Source organism: Mesoplodon densirostris, chromosome 3 (genome assembly GCF_025265405.1).
Source record: "Mesoplodon densirostris isolate mMesDen1 chromosome 3, mMesDen1 primary haplotype, whole genome shotgun sequence".
Taxonomy (NCBI): domain Eukaryota; kingdom Metazoa; phylum Chordata; class Mammalia; order Artiodactyla; family Ziphiidae; genus Mesoplodon; species Mesoplodon densirostris.
Genome location: NC_082663.1, coordinates 102599049 through 102623423, shown reverse-complemented (window position 1 = coordinate 102623423; position 24375 = coordinate 102599049).

Sequence of the window (24375 nt, the reverse complement as noted above, 5' to 3'; positions counted from 1 at the left end):
CTTGATTGATTTGTGAATATTAAAATACCCTTGCATCTCTGGAATAATCGTACTTGATTATGTTGTATGATCTTTTTAATGTATTGTTGAATTTAGTTTGCTAATGTTTTATTGAGGCTTTTTCCATCTATATCATCACAGATACTGGCCTTTAATTTCTTTCTTTGTAGTGTTTTTGTCTGGTTTTCATATCAGGATAATGATGGCCTCATGGAATGAATCTGGAAATGCTCCCTTCTCTTCAGTTTTTGGAATATTTGAGTAAGGTAGTTATTAGCTCTTTATAAATTTGGTAGAATTCCAACATGGCTATGAAGCCATCTGGTCTTAGACTTCAGTTTGTTGGGAGTTTTTTTTTTGATAACTAATTCAGTTTCACACCTAGTGATCAGTCTTTTCCGATTGTCTATTTCTTGCTGTTTCAGTCTTGGAAGATTGTATATGTCTAGAAATGTATCCATTTCTTCTAGGTTGTTCATTTGTCACATAAAACTGTTCATAGTATTCTCTTCTGATTTTATATATCTCTGTGTTACAGGTTATTATTTTTCCTCTGTCCCTTATTTTGTTTATTTAGGTACATGGTAAATATAAATAAATATAAATAAATATACGTGGTATATTTATAAATATGTGTGTTATATTTATCCATCTGTTTGTATCATCTTTAATTTCTATCATCAGTGTCATAGTTTTCTGCATACAGGTCTTTTGTCTCCTTAGGTGGGTTTATTCCTAGGTATTTTATTCTTTTTGTTGCAATGGTAAATGGAAGTGTTTCCTTAATTTCTCTTTCAGATTTTTCATCATTAGTGTATAGGAATGCAAGAGATTTCTGTGCATTAATTTTGTATCCTGCTTTACCAAATTCATTGACTAGCTCTAGTAGTTTTCTGGTAGCATCTTTAGGATTCTCTATGTATAGTATCATGTCATATGCAAACAGTGACAGCTTTACTTCTTTTCCGATTTGGATTCCTTTTATTTCTTTTTCTTCTCTGATTGCTGTGGCTAAAACTTCCAAATCTATGTTGAATAATAGTGGTGAGAGTGGACAGTCTTGCCCTGTTCCTGATCGTAGTGGAAATGGTTTCAGTTTTTCACCATTGAGAACGATGTTGGCTGTGGGTTTATCATATATGGCCTTTATTATGTTGAGGTAAGTTCCCTCTATACTTACTTTCTGGAGGGTTTTTTAAATCATAAATGGGTGTTGAATTCTGTCAGAACATTTTTCTTCATCTATTGAAATTATCATATGGTTTTTCTCCTCCAATTTGTTAATATGGTTTCACATTGATTCTTTTTCATATATTAAAGAAACCTTGCATTTTTTGGATAAACCCCACTTGATAATGGTGTATGATCCTTTTACTGTGCTGTTGGATTCTGTTTGCTAGTATTTTGTAGAGGATTTTTGCATCTGTGTTCATCAGTGATATTGGCCTGTAATTTTCTTTTCTTGTGACATCTTTGTCTGGTTTTGGTATCAGGGTGATGATGGCCTTGTGGAATGAGTTTGGGAGTTTTCCTCCCTCTGATACATTTTGGAAGAGTTTGAGAATGATAAGTATTTGCTCTTCTCTAAATGTTTGATAGAATTTGCCTGTGAAGACATCTGGTCCTGGGCTTTTGTTTGTTGGAAGATTTTAAATCACAGCCTCAATTTCAGTGCTTGTGATTGGTCTGTTTATATTTTCTATTTCTTCCTGGTTCATTGCAGAAGCAGCTTTAGCGTTTCTTTCCCGTCTCTGGGCTCCATGCTGATAGTTGCAGCTCATGCCATCTCTGGAGCTCATTTAGGCGGTGCTCTGCCCTCTGTTGGCAGACATGGAAGGAATCCTCTTTCCTTGGGCACCCTGAAACAATGGTCTCTTGCCTCTCAGGCAGGTCTGGAGTTTGTCCCGGACTCCCTCCCAGCTAGCTGTGGCACAGTAGCCCCCTTCAGACTGTGTTCACACAGCCAACCCCAGTCCTCTCCCTGGGATCTGATGTCTGAAGCCCAAGCCTCAGCTCCCAGCCTCCACCCGCCCCAGCAGGTGAGCAGACAAGCCTCTCAGGCTGGTGAGTGCTGGTCAGCACTTATCCTCTGTGAGGGAATCTCTCTGTTTTGCCCTCTTCATCCCTGTTGCTGTGCTCTCCTCCGTGGCTCTGTAGCTTCCCCCACCACCACCCACCCACCCCCCATCTCCACCAGTGAAGGGGTTTCCTAGTGTGTGGAAACTTTTCCTCCTTCACAGCTCCTTGCCGGAGGTGCAGATCCTGTCCCTATTCTTTTGCCTCTGTGTCTTCTTTTTTCTTTTGCCCTACCCAGGTACGTGGGGAGTTTCTTGCCTTTTGGGAAGTCTGAGGTCTTCTGCAAGCAGTAGGTGTTCTGTAGGAGTTGTTCCACATGTAGACATATTTTTGGGGAGGAAGGTGATCTCCACGTCTTACTCCTCTGCCTTCTTGAAGGTCCCCCCTATGTGTTTTCATATGGAGCATTTAATCCATTGATATTGAAAGTGATTATTGATAGGTATATACTTATTGCCATTTTGTTACTTGTTTTCTGTTTCTTTTTTTTTTAATTTTTCTTCTTATTTTCATTTCTTCCCTTGTGGTTTGATGGTTTTATTTAGAGGTGTTCTTGTGCGGTCCTTTCTCTCTAGTTTTAGTTTATCTATTGCAGGTTGTTGATTTGTAGTTATATATAAATATATGTGCACTCCATGAAAGCTGTGTCTACTTATTTTAAATTGGTAGTCATTTAAGTTCAAACACATTCTAAAAGATCAAACTTTAATAGTCCTCTCCCCCGCATTTTATATTTTTGTTGTAATATTTTAATCTTTATGTTACAGTTGATTTTACCATTTTTTGTCTTTTAATCTTTGTACTAGCTTAAGTGATTGAAGCACTTAAATTATACTCCATTTTAAAGTTATCATAAAATATTGGCTATATTCCATGTGCTATGTAATATATCCCTATACTGTATTTATACTATACATTGTAGTTTGGAACTCTTAATCCCCTATCCCCTATATCTTGCCCCTCTCCTTTTCTCTCTCCCCACTATTAACTACTGGTTTGTTCTCTCTACCTGTGAGTCAGCTTTTCTTTTCTTTTATTTACTAGTTTGTTCTGTTTTTTAGATTCCACATATAAGTGATATCATGCAGTATTTGTCTTTCTCTGCCTTATTTCACTTAGCATAATACCTTCAAAGTCCATCCATGTTGTTACAAATGGCAACATTTTCATTCTTTTTTATGGCTGATTAGTATTCCGTTGTAGGTATATACCACTTCTTCTTTATCCATTTATCTGTTGATGGACTCTTAGGTTGTTTCCATATCTTGGCAGTTGTAAATATTTCTGCCATAAACACTGGGGTTCATTTAGCTTTTCAAATTAGTGGGGTTTTTTGTTAATTTCTTTGTTTTGGATATATACCCAGGAGTGGAATTGCTAGGTCATATGGTAACTCTATTTTTAGTTTTCTGAGAAACTTCCATAGTGTTTCCACAGTGACTGTGCCAATTTATATTCCCACCAACAGTGTAGGAGGGTTCCCCAGGTGATCATTACTAGAGTATTGTGAGAAAGTGAGAGGGTTATCAAAGAGATAACAGGTCAGAGAAGTACACAGAGACTAGATCATGTATAGTTTTGTAGATCAAGGTTCAGAGTGGAATTTAACGGTTAAGGGAAGCTGTTGAAATATTTTGTGCATAAGAATGATAAGATCTTAATTTAAAACGATTATTTAGGTTGATTATTTTATCAGAATGATTATTTCTGGCTTCTGTGTGATATATAGACTGAAACAGATTAAGAGTCTGCTGTAGTAATCTTTGTGAGAATTAATAGGGACTTAGAGTAGGGTACTATTAGTAGAAAATTTGAAATTGGTTAGATTCTGGATACATTTTGAAAAGACTGATGGGATTTACTACTGAATTGTAAGTTGGTAAGCAAGAAATAGAGAAGTCAAAGATGACTCCAGAGTTTTTGATCTGGGTACTTGGGAGGATATTGGTGCCATTTATTGAAATAGAGAAAATTTGGAGAGGAGAAGATTAGAGGGTTTTGGATTCAATTTTGGATATTAAGTTTGTTGTAACCATTAGACATCAAAAGTTGATACAAAATTAACCTATTGGATATACAAAGACAGAGCTCAGGGAAGAGTTTGGGACCAGAGATAAAAATAATTTAAATTTTTAGTGTACAGATTGAATTTTAAAACCACAGAAATGGATGTGATTCCAAAGGGAGTATATGTAAATAAGACAAGAGATGAGAGATGAAGGCTGAGAGCTAAGTTCTTGGGGGAAGTCAAAGAGATCATAAAGAAACAGCTGGCAAAATAGGAGAATCAAGAAAGTGTGGTGTCTAGAAAGTCATTTGAAGAAACGATTTCAAGGAGGAAAAAATGACTGTGCTAAAAGCACTGAGAGATGGAGGAAGATGGGGCAGATAAGTCATGGATTTGGCAACATGGATATCAGTGGTGATCTTTGTAAGTGGTTTTAGTGAACTGGTGAAGGTGAAAAGGACAATAGGGGAGAAGACATGCAAAAAGCAATTATTAATTATTATAAGAGTTTTGCTCTTTGGAATGAAGAGAAGTGAAGGAGTCGCTGATAGGGTATAAAGAGTCAAGAATGTTTACTTATTTTGTCAGATAAACAGTATTACAATATGTTTGTATAATATATTGATGGAAATAATCCTATCAAGAGGAAGAGTTGATGTTTCAGGAGAAAGTAATGAATTGCAGAAGTGACGTCCTTGAATCGGCAAGCAAGGATTGGACCTATTGCTGAAATAGGAGGTTTATCTTTCAATTATTGTGACAGAAGTGAGGACTGTGTATGAAAAGGTACAGAAATTCTTTCAATTGTATATATTTTCTCATTGAAATATTTAAAATGTTATCTGCTGACAGGGAGGAGGTTTGGGGAGATAAAATGGATAGGAGAAGGTAGTAAATGATCCACTAAGAGAGAGGCAGTATGGACTGGCTGAGAAAGATGAGGGGATGGCAGGGCAGTTTTAAAAGTCTACTCAAGCTTCATGGTCATTAATTTAAAGTCAGAATGGTTAGGTGGCTTTGTTCTATCCATAAGAGCAAGTTCAAAGTCATCAAAGGGTTGGCTTTAATCTTAATTGGAGTTTTTCCACGTGAGTTTGAAATATAAAAGAGGGATGGAGGTGTTGAGGGTGAATGAGAAAGTGAAGAGAATAATGAACCATGGGAAACCTACTTAGGTAAAAAGAGAATCTGTATTTTCCCAGTGTGTTTAATATAATTTTATGAATTTTAATTTCTTTCCTTTTTGTGTTGTGCCCTCTGAAATCAAAAGTAGATACTAGTCTTACTAGCAAACAGCTAGTGCCTAAAGTCAGCTCAACATCCTCCTGTCCAGTAGACCTAGGATTCTCTTATGTGTTGACAAGGTCACCCAGGAAATAGGCATCCCCTTATTCAACAGAGTATAAGAATTACGAAGATGTTTCATGAAACTAGGTTATTTTAGGAGCTATGAGGTGTAATATTTTTAGACTGAAAAGTACATTTTGACATTTTTTTAATCTTGACTCTTGAAGGCAACTTGAGCATGCTGAAGAAACTATCAGCTCAAGGAGATCAGTCCACTGAGCTGGTTCTTAGATGTGTCACATCTAAGCAGGGTGTTATTTCCTAGAGCTTGATTTTCTTTTGATGAAGCAAGGAATGTTTGTACTAGGTAGAACTCAGGGCTGACAGCTCTCACATCTGTGAAGCAGTAGGAAGAAATAAAAACAGCAGGTTTTTTTTTTATTTTTTTTATTTTTTTTTAATTTTTTGCTTTATAACAAATTTAATCAGTTATACATATACATATGTTTCCATATCCCCTCCCTTTTGCGTCTCCCTCCCACCCTCCCTATCCCACCCCTCCAGGCGGTCACAAAGCACCGAGCTGATCTCCCTGTGCTATGCGGCTGCTTCCCACTAGCTATCTACCTTACGTTTGGTAGTGTATATATGTCCATGCCGCTCTTTCACTTTGTCACAGCTTACCCTTCCCCCTCCCCATATCCTCAGGAATAAAGACACAGACCTACTAGAAAACAGCAGGTTTTTAGGTGAGAGGATGTTTGAAGATGAGGGGCTGAAGTTGCAGTTCACTGCAGCACACAGCTGTATCTGTGACACCACACGCAGGCTCTGTGTTCCGGCCTAGTGTTCAGATGTGGGAGGCTCTGTGTGTGTCTGTGCTCAAATGTGATACTGCAAAGCTCTGCATGTGGAACTTCTGCATGTCATAACAAATTGGTATAGTTTGTAACACAAATCGATTGAGTACATTTTGATTCTTTAAAGGATCAACAGCTGTGCTCTTTTATAACTATACAAAAACAATTGTTTTGTTTCTATTTATTTGAAGAAAGCTGGTAATAAGCCATTCTTGTCTTTCTATTAGCTAGTGGCTTGGGAATAGGTTGGGGGAGCAACTACTAAGTGTTTGGTTATAAAGGAGGAAATGTCTATTCCTAATGAGAATTCTTTTTGACAGGGGATTTTAAAAAAAGTATTAGTGCCAAGTGAAGTGACCTAAATTGATCTAGAATTAAAAATAGATACCTGTTATATCTAGTTTAACATGTTTTTATATTGGAATCATTTTTCAGCCCTGAGAGCAACCATAAAATTATCCTCAATAAAGCCACATGTTGTACCCATTGTGATATTTAACCAACAAAGATGCTCATGGAGAGTCATTCTCATAATATAGAAGAGTAATTTCTTTATGAGTTTCTCCAGTGGAAATGTTCTCAATCTGTGGCCTCTAGTGGCATAGAAACCCCTGAAATTTTATATATAATATTGTGTATGTGCATATTTTCAGGAGAGGAAAACTAAAGCTTTTATCAGATTCTCAGAGAAGTCCCTGATCTCTTTAAAAATATTAATAAGTATTATAGCTGTAAAACTAAGAAATTATTAATATTTCTTTGGGAACTGGTTGAATCTACATATAAGAAATAGTATGTTAACAGAAAACTACCACACTACCTAGGACATAATAGATGTTCAATAAATGTTAGCTAAATTTTCACTGACAGGACTAAGGCAAAAGTTGCTAAAGATCATTTTGAAACACAGGCTATATCAGTACATTGGGAAATAAGAAAGAAATGGAGTTTGGAATAGATAAAGGAAGATTGAAAGCAATGACATAATTTAAATTAAAAATATCAAGTAGCTAGAAAGAGAACAATGACTTCTTCCCAATCGTTTTAAAATCCTGTTTCCAATTCTGAAACTTGATATTTAATAAATGATTATTTGTGTATCAGTGGGTTTATATTTTTCCAAATTAAGATTTAAAGTTGTAATTATAGACAAGCTGAAAAGAAAGATGCTAGATTAATACCTGGCTGATTTTCATGAAAAAAGTTTTGGACATATAGTGCAAAAAAGATTTTCAATAAATAGTGCTAGATGGATTACATATTTATGTTGAAAAAAATATCTTTATTCCTATGTCATACCATACACAAAAATCAGTTTCAGATGGCTTGCAATCTAAATGCAGAGGGCAAACCACTGAAGATTTTTTGTTTTTTTGTAGGTACACAGGCAAATATCTTCATGACCCTTTCTAGGCAAGAATTTCTTAAACTGGACACAAAAAAGTACCCATGATAGAATAATTTATAAATTGATCTATAGTAAAATTAAAAAAACTTCTGTTTATCAAAAGACAGTATTAAGGGATTGAAAAGGCAACACTCAGAGTGGGAAAAGATATTTTAATACATTTATCTATAAAGTACTTATAGCCATAATTTTTTTTTAACCTGGAATTTTTTTTTACAACTTTATTGGAGTATAATTGCTTCACAATGGTGTGTTAGTTTCTGCTTTATAACAATGTGAATCAGTTATACATGTACATCTGTTCCCATATCCCTTCCCTCTTGCGTCTCCCTTCCTCCCACCCTCCCTATCCCACCCCTCCAGGTGGTCACAAAGCACCGATCTGATCTCCCTGTGCTATCTACCTTACGTTTGGTAGTGTATATATAGCCATACGTTTGGTAGTGTATATATAGCCATAATTTTTAAAGAACTATTGCAAATTAAAGAAATAAAGAAGGATGACCCAGTAGAAAAATTGGCAAAATACTTGAACAACAAAAATATGAAGAGTATCCCAACTCAGTTATCAAGGAAATGCCAATTAAACCACAATGCCATACCACTGCACACCTGTCAGAATGACTAAAATTAAAAAAAAAAAAAGACAGAAAATACCAAGTGTTGATAAGCATGTGAAGCAACTGGAACACTCAAATACTTGAGTTGAGAGTCAAAATTGTTATAACCAACTTATAAAACTGGGGTTATTCACTAATTTTGAACATATATAAACTATGACCTAGCAGTTCTACTCCTTGCCAAACATCCAACAGAAATGCATACTTATTTTCACCAAAAGATATATAAAAATGTTCAACAAAGCACAATTTGTGATCATCTCAAACCTAAAGCTATTCAACTCTTCATCAGTGGGATAATGGATAAATAAATGATGGCATATTCACCCAGTGGAATACTATTTATGGAATGAGAATGAATGATCTATAACACAACAATATGGAAGAATCTCATAAACATGATGTTAAATGAAAGAAATCAGACCCAAAATACATACCATATGATTCTATTTATATAAAGTATGAATACAACAGAATAATCTCTTGTGATAGAGGTCAGAATAGTGGTGAGCTTAGAGGTAATAATTGGAAGCAGGGCATGAGGGTATCTTCTGGGTGCTGGTCATGGTCTCTTTCTTGATCTGGGCATTGGTAGCATGAATGCATGCAATTTGTGAAAGCTCATAGTACACTATGTATACTTTTAAAATATGTATATTTTCCAATAAAAAGTAACAAATCAATTAAAAATTACCAGGAAATAAAACTAATACTTAAAAAATCTGTTAATTTAAAACTGTAAATGCTTTGCAAGTTTCCAGTACTTTTTACTAGTGTAGAAGACCACAGCATTGAGCAAAGTATAAATGTGCTTTATTATGACCTTCTTTTGCACAGTGGAATATGAGGCCACAAAATGTCACAAGTGAAGTTTCCCAGGAAAGACTTCTATAATGATGTGTGCTTCTGCAAACATATTATTTGCTGAAATAAACACTTAAACTGCTCTGAGGATTTGGAGAAACTGTTCATTAAACTTCAAGAGAATGACAAAAGAATTCTCTGAACAGAAAATAAATAGCCTGCTATGTAGCTTTTCTCTCTCATATAACTTAGAGATTAATGAGATTCGATTGGTGAAAATTGCCCTGTTCTCCCCAACCCAACCCAAATATAAACAAACTAATTGAAAGGCATCTCATATCTGGTGTGTTCCAACGACTTTTTTTTTTTCTAGGAAGAAAGTAACTTTAGATTCCTTTCAAAATGTATAGTATATTGACCACCCTTAGAAAAACTACTTGGTGATAGGGTAAGTGGGAATACTTATCCAGAGATGAATTACAGGTTTATTACTGTAACAATTTGAGACTATCTGCTTCTAAGAAATGAGCAATCAATGTGATTCTTGAGTCCTTTCTTAGAAAAAGATTTCTCCATGCACCTTCCCATCCGTATACTTTTTTGTGTGTGTGTGTGTGGTATGCGAGCCTCTCACTGTTGCGGCCTCTCCTGTTGCGGAGCACAGGCTCCAGACGCGCAGGCTCAGCAGCCATGGCTCAAGGGCCCAGCTGCTCCACGACACGTGGGATCTTCTCAGGCTGGGGCACGAACCTGTGTCCTTTGCATGGGTAGGCGGACTCGCAACCACTGCGCCACCAGGGAAACCCGTATCCGTATACTTTTGTTTGTGTGGTTCTTTCTGCTTGCCGTGTTTATGACTATTTAGAGAGAACTATTTTATATGAACTCTCTTGGGAAAACCTGACTGAATAGCTTGCTTTGTATTTTCCTGCATGTTAATTGATGAGTTTAGGACACTAGTAAAGGAAAATAATGAATATAATCAATATCAATATTCAAACAGATAAAAGGAACCAATTCATGAGAAGGCTAGATTATATTATATATCCTGTTATTTAACATAAAATACTGCAGTTGTGCATTCTAAGGCTTAGGGGTGGGAAATAAATGATAAAAGCAAATCTGAGAGTTAAGAGGTCAGTAGGTAAGGGTCTATGGGAGTAGCATTTGGTGATTTTCTTTAAGAAACTTGGGAAATTCTTCAAAATTTGTGTAGTGTGAATTATTATATATAACATTAAACTACTGATTTTCTGAAAGTTTTCTCTGAAAAGCTATGAAATGTTCCCTTTAGCCTCTTTGAACATTACTGAATGATAAACCACTGAAAATAATAAGAAACGGCTGCTGTTTTTGACAAAACCAGAGATGGAACAAGGAGGGAGCAGAAATAAAGAGATAAGCCTGGGGGAAGAAATATGAGTGGGGACCAAAAAGCTCTGCCATAGCAGCTCCTTGGACTTCCCTTCAGCTCCTTGAGTAGAACCCTCTTCCAAGGGAACTGGGAGGTCAAGCAAGGGAGAAGTCTTCATCACTGGCTGTCCAATAAATTATTCTCAGGGAATCTATCTGTGTTAGCTTCCTGAGGCTCCTGTCACAAATTACCAGGAACTAGGTGGCTTAAAACAGCAACAATTTATTCTCTTACAATTCTGGAGGCCAGAAGCCTGATGCTCTAAGGGAGAAAAGTTCTTGCTGCTTCTATTTTCTAGTGACCCCATTTTTTTGCTTCTTCAATCTTCCTTGGCTTGTGGCCACATCACTCCAGTCTCTGCCTTTGTGGTTACATTGTCTTTTCCTTTTTTCTGTGTATTTTCCTCTGTGTCTCCTCTCTCTGTATGGTTGTATTTAGAGCCTACCTGCATAATCCAGGATAAACTCCCCATCTCAAGATCCTTAACTGAATCATACCTGCAAAGGCCCTTTCTCCAAGGTAACATCCACAAGGTCCAAGGATGTTACAGACATATATTTGGGGCCATTATTTAGCCCATTACACTATCAAACATTTTTTAAAAATATAGTTTCAAATTTAGAAGCCAAATGAAAACAGCCTGATTTCTTCTGACTTGCATTATAACCAACTCTAGTCTTATTTAGACACCTTTTCACAGTATGCAAAAGTTTGAAATAGTCAACCACAAGTTTACAGACTTAGACAGAGACTAGGAGGTAAAGTCCAATTTGCCCATTTTGTAGATGAGAAAATCACTGGCCAGATACTTGGTCAGTGACAAAGATAACAAGGTTATCTGAATAAATGGAACTCAGAACCTTGAACTATTGTTCTTTCTACTTCATCAAACTGAATGATCAAGATATTACATACTAATTGGTTTAAGTAATTCATTCCTGAAAACCACCCAGTAAAGTTTCTTTCTTTTTTTTAATTTGTCAAAAAAACTAACAATTGTGGTATTTTATGATTAATTTAAGATAATTTGATAATAATAACCTTAATAGTTAAGGACAAAAGTGCAAGTTACATATGTGCAATAATAAATGAAATTATAAGTGAATTTATAGCACTGTCTCTAAAAAAAAATTAAAATGGAAAATATACTAAACAAACCTTTCAAAGGTACTTTATATTTGTCACTTGTCATTTTGGGTTTTCTTATCCATTCAGGCATTTGCAGTATAACTTCAAAAGATGCCATTACTTTGAAGAAGTTCTTAGGTAGTTTTTGTTTTTGTCCTTTGTAAGGTTTATTACTAGCCCACTAGGAATACTAATACAAATTGCTTTATAAGAATGGCATTGCTCAGAGAAACAATCAATTTCTGAAGAGAGCATACATTTTCATAATATTAAGTTATGCCATCTATTTTCAGAATTGTAGGAATGCATGACTCCACATAAAAGCACATGTTGGTTGTATTTTCTCGTTATGAAGAACTTCTTTTGAAATCAGAGATAAAAGTGGAAGTCAAAGTGAATCTTGTCTACCCATGGGAGGATTCTGGTGTCCACAAGATAAAAACAGGGAATCCAGTTAGAAAAATGTATATGTATAGCTGATTCACTTTGTTATAAAGCAGAAACACACCATTGTAAAGCAATTATACTCTAATAAAGATGTTAAAAAAAAAAAAGAAAATATATGTGCCAGTGAGAGAAGGAAGACGAGAAGGAGTGACAGAGGGATTGAGAGAGAAAGAGAGAGGAACTGCAGCATTATAAATTCAGAATCTCAAGGAAAGTGTTGTTTAAGGCACTTTGATAAACCCATAATCAGTCTATGTATATTTTAATGTTTATTTTAAAAGTATTATTTGTAAGATACTTTTATAAATAAGTCTAATTTGACTGAGTAAAAGATAATGTAAATTTTGTGGTAGATTTGGAAGTATCCTGTGCCTTCCCACTCCATCTTTAACAAACACTGTGAACTTTGAGATGAAGGGAGTAGATTGGTTTTTGAGAGTTAAACTTTTAATCAACACCATGAGTATTAGGACTACACCTGAAAAAAAATTACATATATCTCCCAAGCTGCAAGACCTGATATAATCTGTCTGAAGTAACATTTTACAGATAGACTGTGTCAGTCTGAAGTGGTTTTGGAGATGAATCAGCTAAATATACATAGAAAAAAAAAGGTTACAGAGACAAATGTTTTTAGCCTTCACATTAACATTGTCCAAGAAAAAGACTTGGCCCACAAATTTTAATATTTCCATTTTGTTGTTTAGTAAGTTCACAATTTTACTTCTACTGAGAGAGGCAAAGAAAATAGAGCCTCTTAAAATTTTTAATTAATTGGTTGGATTTTCCTCATGAAACTCTGTATCTTGCTGAATGTGGTCATTCCTTGGTATCCTCAGGGTATTCGCTCCAGAACCCACTTTGGATACAAAAATCCAAGGATGCTCAAGTCCCTTAAATAAAATGGGGTAGTATTTGCATATAACCTATGCACATTCTCCCGTATACTTTAAATCATCTCTAGATTATGTTTAGTACCTAATGCCATGTAAATGCTATGCAAATAGTTTTAAATACAATGTAAATGCTATGTAAATAGTTGCTGGAATGCAGCAAATTCAAGTCTTGCTTTTGGAACTTTCTGGAATTATTTTTTCTGAATATTTTCAATCTGCAGTTGGTTGAATCCTTGGACTTGGAACCTGCAGACATGGAGGGCCAACTATAGTATGTATATGGGGTCAGCAACTAAAGATTTGATTCCAAAATAACAATTCAATGTAATATAATAATGAAAGAAACGTTTAGGTAAATGCTCCATCTTAGAGTTTATTCTTTTCCCCATTTCTTTTCAAGTTGGCGCTTGGTCACATGGAGGAGGAAATGACATGTGTCTTCTTGGTGATAAAGATGAGGAAAGGGTCCTCAGATTTGTATGGCATCTGCTGGAATCTTGCTGATCTCTGTTGGATATAGCCAGTCTGGTTTACTACCTGACTAATGACAACTAGTGTTTTTCTGTGTTGTGTCAAGGCATTTCCCAGATTTTTCCCAGCTGACCTTGGTTACCCATGGCACCACCAACTCCCTAATGGAGTGATACGTTCATCTCTTAGTTTTTGCCTTGGCATCTCCCTCTGTTTTGCTACAGGAGACTGCCTGGGGCAGGTTCATTGACTCTCAACTCAGCTATCTTCCATGATCCTTGGGGCATGTAGGAACCTCTGGGCTTCTGTACACCATGCCACATGGGAACTAAAGAAGGCTTGGTCTTTACCTCATTATTCAGTTTATTTCAATATGGCTGCTTTTAGGTTTGCTTGGGTGTAGTCTATAAGACAATTAACTTCTAGAATCACAGATGTTCCCCTTTCTGGGATTTTGACCTTGAGACAGGCATGGGTTCTGTCACTACTGAATCCTTACTATCTTCTGCTTTTAATTTGGCTAGCATCTCCCTAAAACAGCTTCAGTATCAAGGCCACTAAGCTTGTATCCTAATTACAAAATGGCAGATAAATGAATTTAGAACATTCTCTTCCTGTAATAAAACCAGACTTTCAAATGTATTGTCTTACAGCAGAGAGAAATGGATTACCTTTTTTCTCTTTATATTCCTACTGTGACAAACTGTTAACCGTCTTTCCATCCCCATTTGGGTAGACAGAAACCTTAGGCTGACTTGAGGGTTGTCCCATGAATAGAGATGCAAAAGAGAAAAGCATAATTTAAATAGTTCAAACAGTATTCCCCACCTTACAATGTTTGAGAGCATCCCCACTGAGATAACTGAATTGGAATATTAGAGGGTCAGGAGTGACTGGTGATAGTTATCATGAGTTTCAGAGACAAGTGAGGGAGAAGAGGAATACCTGTCATTAATTTTCCATCCTTGATATAGTTTACATATAAAATCACTACAAATTTCATTTCTTCTGATAATCTTAAACCGTTTCATATACCAGCTCTGAGAAATATTTTTTAAAGCTGAAAGTTTTCCTAGACATGCAATCGGGTTGGGTTTTCACAGTATGTTTAATCCTGTTGATGTGGGAGTTGAGGTGACAAGAAGGCATTTTTATGTCATGATTTTCTTTTTCTTCTTCTTTTAACCATTAACTCCTTGATGTTATTTGATATCATAAATAAATATAAAGTGTAGGTCCTCAGCTCTCAGTTAAATTTTTGCCTCATTCCTGACTCTGGAAGCAGATTTATTTGTATGGATTCCAAAAGTGAGAAGGATGTAGAACCGTGATCTCCAGCCTTTGGTAAATTCTCCTCATGTTTCTTCCTCACTGTTGTGGCCTCTCCCATTGCAGAACACAGGCTCCGGACGTGCAGGCTCAGCGGCCATGGCTCACGGGAACAGCTGCTCCGCGGCAGGTGGGATCTTCCCGGACCGGGGCACAAACCCGTGTCTCCTGCATTGGCAGGCGGACTCTCAACCACTGTGCCACCAGGGAAACCCTCTCCTCATGTTTTATAGCTTCCAATTATCAAGCAACCAAGTTTAAGTATGACCTCTCCAAGACCATCTCAGACCACTCTCTCCTTTTCTCGCTCCCTTCATTCAGCCCTGTTGGCCTCATTTGTGTTCTTTGGGACTTTTACAATTCAATCTTTTCTGCCTGAAATGTGGCTGTCCTGGGTTTTAGTATGATTTGTTCAAATCAAATGTCATCTCTTCACACAGTTCTCCTCTGACTTCTCTAACCAAACTATGCTGCCTCCCCCACCGGACTCCTTTCATCAATCACACATTCAGTTGTGGTTTTATTTCTACATAACACTTATCACTATTGCTTGCTGGCACTTCCATAATAAAGTACCACAGACTGGGGGATTTAACAACAGAATTTTATTTTTTCAATTTTGGAGGCTAAGAAATTTGAGATTATTTCTTCTGAGGACCCTTTACGTGGCTGGTAGATAGCCATCTTCTTTGTCTTTACATAGTCTTCCCTCTGTGTTTATCTATGTCCCAATTTCCTCTTTTTATAAGGATACCAGTAAGACTGTATTAGGGTCCACCCTAAAGACCACATTTTAACTTAATTACTTCTTAAAGTCCTTATCTCCGAGAGCAGTAACATTCTGAGGTACTTGGTATTAGGACTCCAACATATGAATTTTTGAGGGTAGGGACACAATCCAGCTATCTACAATAACTAAAATCTATCTATAATAATATGGTCCTCTTCTTTATTTACTTTTTTTTCCTTTCGTCCCCACTGGAAATGAAGCACCATGAGGTCAGGGCTTTATCTGTCTTTCTCCATAGTCTACCACCACCACCTAAACTAGTGTCCAACTCAGAGTACTGGCTCAGTGATCCTTATTTTTAATCTAAATTACTAAATTAAACAGAAATAAGATATATAATTATTCTTATATTCTAAGACTTCCTCATTAGTGGCATTACTAAAATTCTCCAGCTGCATCCTTTGCTTTGTGACTATAAAGAAACATAATACAGGAAAAGCTTTGTGACTATAAAGAAACGTAATACAGGAAAATGATGGAAAGCTTAGAAATTTCTTGTTCTACGCTCATAACCTGAGATAAGTGGATGATGCTCAAGCAGTAGCTACCTTTCCTCTCTGTTGGCACCCTTCCTGTGTGATTTCATGCTGTTATATATTTCTAGAGGCCAGATAGCTGGTAAAACATTATTTCTGGGTGTGTCTGTAAGGATATCTCCACAAGAGATTGGCATCTGAATCAGTAGACTGAGTAAAGGAGGCTGGCTTCACCAATGCAGGTGGACACCATCCAACCCACTGATGGCCTGAATAGAACAAAAAAGTGAATTCGTCCTCTCTGAGCTGAGACATCCATCTTCTCCCATCCTTGGATGTAAGTGCTCCTGGTTCCTGGACTCATAGCAGGACTTATAACAGAGGCCCCATGATTCTCAGCTCTTCTGATTCAGACTGAATCACACCACTGGCTTTCTTGGTTCTCCAGCTTACTCTTACACATATCTGTATATATCTATGTCTATATCTTTATATATCCTATTGGTTCTGTTTCTCTGGGGAATCTTTATTAATACACCATCCCTGGTTCTTTCTAGGATTATTTACTCCTCCCTATAAAAGAAAAGCCCTTTCTGCTTAACTTTTGAGAGCCTTGCAGATCTTTGGTCAGAGCTTTCTCCCAATTGCAATTGTCTTCCTCCCCTCATTGCAATAATACTTTAAAGTCTCTCCTTAGCTAAGTCTGAGGTTTTTTTTTATTTTATAAATGTATCATTGAAAGTTTATTTGTATATTACTTGAAGACAAGAAAATACAATACGTGGATTGTATTTTCTGTCTTGATCTTTCTATGAACTAAAAATTAGAAAATAAAGGCTGCCCCAAGGACAGGTTTGCTTCATCCTAACTATTTTTTGATAAGCTTAAATTTTAGCAGCTGTTGCTGGCCACTGTAGAGAACACATTTGCATTTAGAACATATACTACTACTTTTTCTTGTGATTTTTCCAAATAAATATTATATGCTGAAAATACTTACAACTGAGAACTTAGGTGGATTAAGGAAAATAGATTAGCTGGATGCTGATTACTGATTGAACGGTCTTGTTTCAGGGATTAAAATTTGCTAAAAATTTTTTTTTGTTAGAAGGTTGCTAATAAGTTAGAAAAAAAATGTGAACTCTGAAAAACTTTGTATATATTAGCTTAAGTATAATGATTTTTGTCTTTTTGACATTTTGGGGTTGACAAACTTTTTCTCTAAAGAGACAATAAGTTGAGAGGTCCTGAAGACCACCCTCTGATTTAATGATTCACTTGAACTACTAACAGAACTCAGAAAAGCTATTATACTCACAGTTATAGTTTATTACAGTGAAATAATACATATTAATATTGGCAGAAGTAAACTGTGCATGGGGCAGAGCAGAGTCCAGGAGAAACCAGGTTCAAGATTCCAGTTTTCTCTCTGTTAGTGGAACTGTATGGATAGTGCTTAATTTCTTCAGCAGCAATGTCTGACAATATGTGTGAAGTCTTGATAACCAGTGAAGCTCACCCAAGCCTTGATATTCAGAATTTTTACTGTGGTTGGTCTCCAGGTGCTGTAGAGGTTGCAAACTGATAATTTGTGACCTAAGGACCATATCATAAATCATATTGTTAGCATTATCTACCTGGTATGGCCCAAGACCCCAGTTAGACAAAGATACTTTTAGCAGGCAGGATATTCCAAGGGTGTAGATGTTACTTCCCAGGAGCCAGTCAAGGGCCAGACATTTCTTTGAAAGCCACAGGGTTTGAAAAGCACAGACCTGCTGAGTCAACCCTCTTTCTGTAAAGGACCAGGTGGTAAATATTTTTGGCTTTGTTGGCTGTACAGTCTCAGTCACAGCTACTCAGTTCCGCCTGTTAATGCAGAAGCAGCCATAGTAACACATAAATGAATGAGCATGATTATGTTCCCGTAAAGTTTTATGTACAAAAACAGAGAGAAGACAAGATTTGACTCACGGGCCATAGTTTGCAAACTCCTAGCCTGAAGTATGCAAAATTGAATGCTGGGAGTTTGGGGATTGAATTCCATTGAGTGGATAGCCTTGTTTGTTTGTTTGTTTGTTTGTTTTTCCGGTATGCGGGCCTCTCACTGTTGTGGCCTCTCCCGTTGCGGAGCACAGGCTCCGGACGCGCAGGCTCCGGACGCGCAGGCTCAGCGGCCATGGCTCACGGGCCCAGCCGCTCCGCGGCATATGGGATCCTCCCAGACCGGGGCACGAACCCGTATCCCCTGCATCGGCAGGCGGACTCTCAACCACTGCGCCACCAGGGAGGCCCTGATAGCCTTGTTTTAATCTTCATTTCTTTGCATGGAGACTGAAATTAAAACTTTGTAAGGAATTGCTTCTAACATGATGAAGAACTGGTAAGCCTTGAAATACATTTATTCTTTCTTAATAAATTTGAAGTTATATGTCTGTTACATAAATACTTGATAGCAGTCCTCATTCTAATACAAATTTATGTTTTTCTCTTTATGATATTAATCTGAAGTGAGGCTAAAAAGAAATTACAGCATACTTCAATGAAAAGTCAGATCACTTGTAGTAGAGGAGAATGGTGGAGTACTTAATTAATTTGGCAATACTGATAATTATGTCTCATGGTCCTCATGGCCTGTTTACTTCTTTGAGGAATCCTTATTTTAATTTTCTTTCATGAGTTAATTAGGTTTTAGGTTCAGTGTAACACATGAAATTTTGACCACAGAAACATTCTTTGTTATTATGTGAGGTTTTCAGATCATAAGCCACCATAGCAAAACACCTAACCTCACCTCACCTTGGTTTTATTTTCTGAGTAGAACTAAGAAATAACAGTCTGAAACTACTCAATTGTTTCTCTAGCACAGAAGATGCGATTCTACCAATGAGAATCTGTGTGTGATAAGAATAGCTTGATAAAAAGAGCTTGAAACTCTGACCTTGGGGAAGATAGTGACTTTGGGCACACTTTATTCTTCTCTGAGCCTCAGTTTTCTCTTCTGTGACACAGATTATATTGTCCTCACAGGTTTGTGAAAGAATTTAATTGAAGATAATTTAAGGTGCTTGGTACATAATAAAAACTTAGTTATTATTATAACTGAGATTTGCTGAGTACTTGCTGTTTACTAGGTACAGTGCTAAAATACCTTGCATGCATTTTTTAAATTTAAGCCTCACAACCTAATGAGGCAGGTTCTATTGTTACTCTCATTTTACAGATCAGGAAGCAAGATTAGGCAGATTAGGAATTGAGCCAAATCAAACAAACTATTAGTGATAGAGCTGTTATCTGAGCATTTAGTTGTCACTGCCTCAATCTCCGGTTCATGCTCCTAACCAGTATGCCAGATACTAAAAGGCTGTGATCATGGGGTCATAACCATAGTGTTTTGTTCTGTCTTGTCTTTTTTCCCTAAAGAGTCTTTTAAAACTCATGAAAATTCACATAAATTTAAAATTTCTGAATACTCTGAACATACTTGTATGCAGCAATCAGCTGGAACTGAGGAATAAACAGTTCCGTTTAAGGGAGGTGAGTGCTCTCCAGTTATTCGCCAATCCTTATTGCCTTCTGTTGGCCACTCTAATCATTCTCTTACCTACTACTTGTAAGGGCATTTCAGGAGCTTTTCTCTATTAATGCCTCTCAGTTCTTTCCATCAGAGAAGTTAAATGACTACCTTAGAATTAGTTATAAAACCTCAAAGTAGGAAAAGTTCTCCAGTCATCTTGTTTGGTGACCTGTAAATTTTTGACTGCACATCTCTATCAAAAATGTCTTTAATTCAAACTTACAATGCATGTATATTTCATACATTCACTACCATCAATTCATTAAATGCCAGTAAAATATGTCTTTTCTTTTTAATTATATTTTACATAAAATTTTTTCTAATATTTTCTTCCTATGCTCACATGATTGTGTTGTACACTTCTGGAGAAGTATGCCTCTTGCTTTGGAGCTCGCTAGTTGGTCTAATCCTAGAAGCTAGTGTCTTATCTAAAACTAAGTCTACAGTTATTGATTTCTAATCCAGTTTCCTTGGTTTTGCTCTGGAATTCCCTATAGAATAGTAAAATTTTGTTTTCAGAATCAAAGCTGTGCCATAGGACAGAAATGTTCCAGCCAATGCCGATTTTTAAAAGTTTTTGATAGAATAAGCCTTATGCTTGTTTTGACAGGAATATCAAAAAATCAGATGATATATTATTGTTTATTATCAACTTGTCTTAAAGCTGTGGCTAAATTTTAAAGCAATTGTTCTAAGACAATTTTTTTTTGCAAATCTCAGTATCGTCTTAATTTTAGGATACTATTAACTATTTCAGCACAGTTTGAGATGATGAGAAAAGAAATAGTGTTCTTGACAACTTTCTTAACTGTTACTTTGAAAAAAGCTTGGAGGAGAATTTGTTTTATTATATTTGGCCCGTTTAATGCTCTCAACAGTTCTATGAAGCAGATGATACTGTTATCCCACTATCGTTATTTAGTACATAGACCACAGCTGCCTTTCTGGAAGGATTCAGCCAGTGGGCCTGTATCAGTCTCCTAGGATAACAATAGAATTTTTCTCTTTAGCCTGCTCCAGATGATCAGTGGTGATGGCTGCCTAGACTACCCTATGGAGGAAAATTCTGAAGCCTCATCTAGAAATTATGCCATTATAGGTTTTCCTATCACACATGGACATGTGGGTAATGACAAGGAGGTATACCATACTTCACAGAAGTGTATTTGGGAAATACATTGTATAGTCTACTTTCATATAATTAAAAAAGCTCTCATTTTTTCTGAATGATGTTTAATTCTTGAGTTACCTTTGATATCTAAGTTAAATAGAATTAAACATCAATCCTATCTCAATATTAAGATTTACACATAATGAGATCTTGAGTAAGTTTTTCATAAACCTTAAAAACTCCATGTCCTCCTCTAAAAAATGAAGCTAATAATTTTTACCTGTCTCATAATGTTTTTATGGTGATCAAATTTAAAAATATATAAAACACTTTACACTGTGCTTGGTTAAGAGTGAGTCCTCAATAAATGTTAGCTATAATAATTTTATTCTATCAATGTTTTGAAGTTTTAAAGATTATAAGGGGTCTTTACTACTAAATAGGTCTGTGGATTTTTTTTTTCCTCTGAGGCCATACCGCCCAAAAGTAAGCAATTTCACATAGAGGAATTGCTAGGAAAGGGAAACTTGACTTTGTGAAAAATAAATTGGAAAATGTCTGTGAGATGAGCTTTATTATAAGTGTTTTGGAGAAGTGAAATAAAAGTTGAGAAATTCCAAAGTTTAATTTGGTAAATTCAAGGACCTGAATGAGTTTTGTAATATTTAAAAAATTAAAGCCACTGCCAGACGAAGGATATATCTGTGTGCTTAGGCCAAGTATATACGAAGCAGCTGGACACTAAGATGGGTAATCTACCATTTTCTCATAGTCAATTTAAAGAGGGGAGGCAAAGAGAGATCCCTGAGCCTTTGACTGAGAAATTGACATTCCAAATTGAAATAGATGCATGAGGCTTCCTGAGTTGATACAGAATATCTGACCTGATATAAATCGACCTTAGAGTTTGATTGCTTTGCATTCTTCAATAGATGCCAAAGGTAAGTGCTCTGCCAAAGAAAAATGTCTCCATCCAAACATTTTTTTTAAATATCTGAAATTCAGTTCTGCAGAGAACTGATGACCAGATAAATATGTATTTCCTCTAAAAGGTAACAGTAGGAAATGTGGTTGAATACATTTTGTCATTCACTTAATGAAACTTTATGAAGCCATGAAAATAATGATTATTTAGACTATGTATGAGCATGAAAAATTACAATATTAAAATGTTAAATGGAAAGAACAGAGCAAAGCATTGAAATGAAGTTTGAACATAACCACATAAAATATGTGCACAAACAAATATGAGAAGGCGATCTACAAATATTAGCAATGGTTTAGTGTTAAAGTGGAGGGATATGTAATAGTTTTCCCCCTAAACTTTAAAAACATTCCAAGTCAGTGATGCTGTTACTTGGTAATTGGTTTTACATAAAAATTATAAGATAAATGGAAATGACTATGATGGATGATCCACAAACTTTTTGTTGCAAGTATATGTTATATAATGAGTATGGCTCTTAAAACTTTTTTCTAGTATAACAACATTATATTCACCTTTATTCCCAAGTTTTCATGTACCAGTACCTAAAAGAGATGCTTTAAGTTTCAACATTACTAAAGCCCCAATTAGAATGGAAAGCTATGGAGACACATGTTATCAAAGGAGAATCTACACTGAATTTTTAGCATTGTCTTTTATAAAATTCCCAAGATATTTGATAACATATTAAACACACTTATTTCGTGAGCTGTTACCAAAAAAAAAAAAAACAGGTCTTGCAGTTAAATAGTATGTTTTTATACTGATGTGGGATGCCCCATCTACAGACGTTGTGAGGTCTGAAGAGAGTGAGATAAAAAGAAAGTGGGAGAGAAAAGAGTTGAATAGTTACAAAGTAGGGACTATTTTGTAAATTATACATTTAGACCAGCAGAAAAGAATACAGCCATTCTGGTACTCCTGATAAAGGAGGAGGAGAATTTTTAATCCACAGGAAATGTCTCTCCAAATCCATTTGATTGTGAATGACTTAACATGCCCATTCTTGTACCAATCACTGTGGCTAAGAAAATGGAGATATGATTATCTTAAACAATGGAAAACTGTCCATTGGAGCAGGGAGCTGGATTAGGTGTATTCTCTGGTGTTATTCAAAGTTCTGTTGGTAGAAGAAAGGGGAGATGGATGCAAAGAAGACAACTCACCAAAGTTTGTTACAAATGGCATAATGACCCTAACTATTTTGGTTCAAACTAAAAATTCTTTCACTGTTTAAAAATAATGATGACTATTATAAAACATTGTTTTAAAATGGCTACTCTTTAATTCATAGAGACAAGAAAGTATGAAAATGGCTTTGTTGGATAAACTTAATAATTGTTTTTACTGCTTTTAATTAAAAAAAAAAAACTTGGGGCTATAGGCAATGCAGACATTACTAAAGTGGGATATTCTTAATTTGTTCCTAAAGTGGATTTATCCACTAAATGCTCCCCATATGTACACTGATATTTTCAAATTTCCCTTATATATTTTTATCTCAGAATTTATTTTGATACAACTTTCTTTAGCTAATTAGTTAATTATCTCCCATTGCAATGTAAGCTCCACAAGGGCAGGAGCTTTTTATTCTCCTCTATAGCTCCACCTCTAGCCCAGTGGTAGCTCATAGTAGCTTTGTAATAATATTGAATGGTGACTGAGTGGAATAGATTTTGATAATACATGTAATGATATTGTTTTAGATTGAACTTAGATGACATTTTTCGTTGCTAAAGCTACCATGAATAAAAACAAAATCTCCACATGTGACCCATTTTACTCTCCCAGAGTTTAAAAAATTTTTGAAGTTAGGCTTTTAGAAAAAAATCTGAATTACTTTAGTCTCTGTTAAATTATCAGTCTAGCAGTTTTCTAGTAAATTACTATGACAGCACAACATACAAATGAAAATTAACTAAAAGGGTCATTCGTAATAAAATATATATATATATATAAATTATTTTCTGTACCTGTCAGAGGAAATACTTGAAGCTGCTTTTCTATCTCTGTCCTCAACTTCCTTTACTTATAGATCAATTTTGATTGTTTTACATATTTATACTATTTTTTCTTTATACAAACTTATCGAGTTAGCTGAGGAAGTCACTAGTTTTCAGATATCCCAGTTTGGTGGTCAGCAATTTTTTCATATTCTAACATTAGAAAACAGATTGATTCACTAGGAGAATATGATTACGTGTCACATATAAATCAATGGCAAAGCTTAAAATAGATGCTAGACTCCTTACTTGCAATTCACTTTCTTCTATATATGTATTGTTGAACTGTCACTGATATTAGATTTGATTATAGTGGACTTTAAACAACCTGTGTTTTGTAAAAGTCATTTATTAAATGGATTTTATATGAATTTAATATTGTAAATTTATTTAAGGAGTTTATCTCTTAAGGAAATCTGTGATAAATTTATCTAAAATAATACCTTACAATATAAGTAGTATAGCCTTAGATCAGTTATTTTGTAAAGGGTACAGAAGTATGGAAAGAACATGAGACTTGAAGTCGAAAGGCTTTGTGTTAACTATTATTCCATTGTTCCATCGTTTCCAGTTATCTCACTTTGGATCAACCATTAGCCTTCTAGTTTCCTCATCTAAAAAAAAGTAATGATCACTATTTTAGGTTGTGCTTGTGAAGATTAAATTAAATAATGTTTATAAGGTA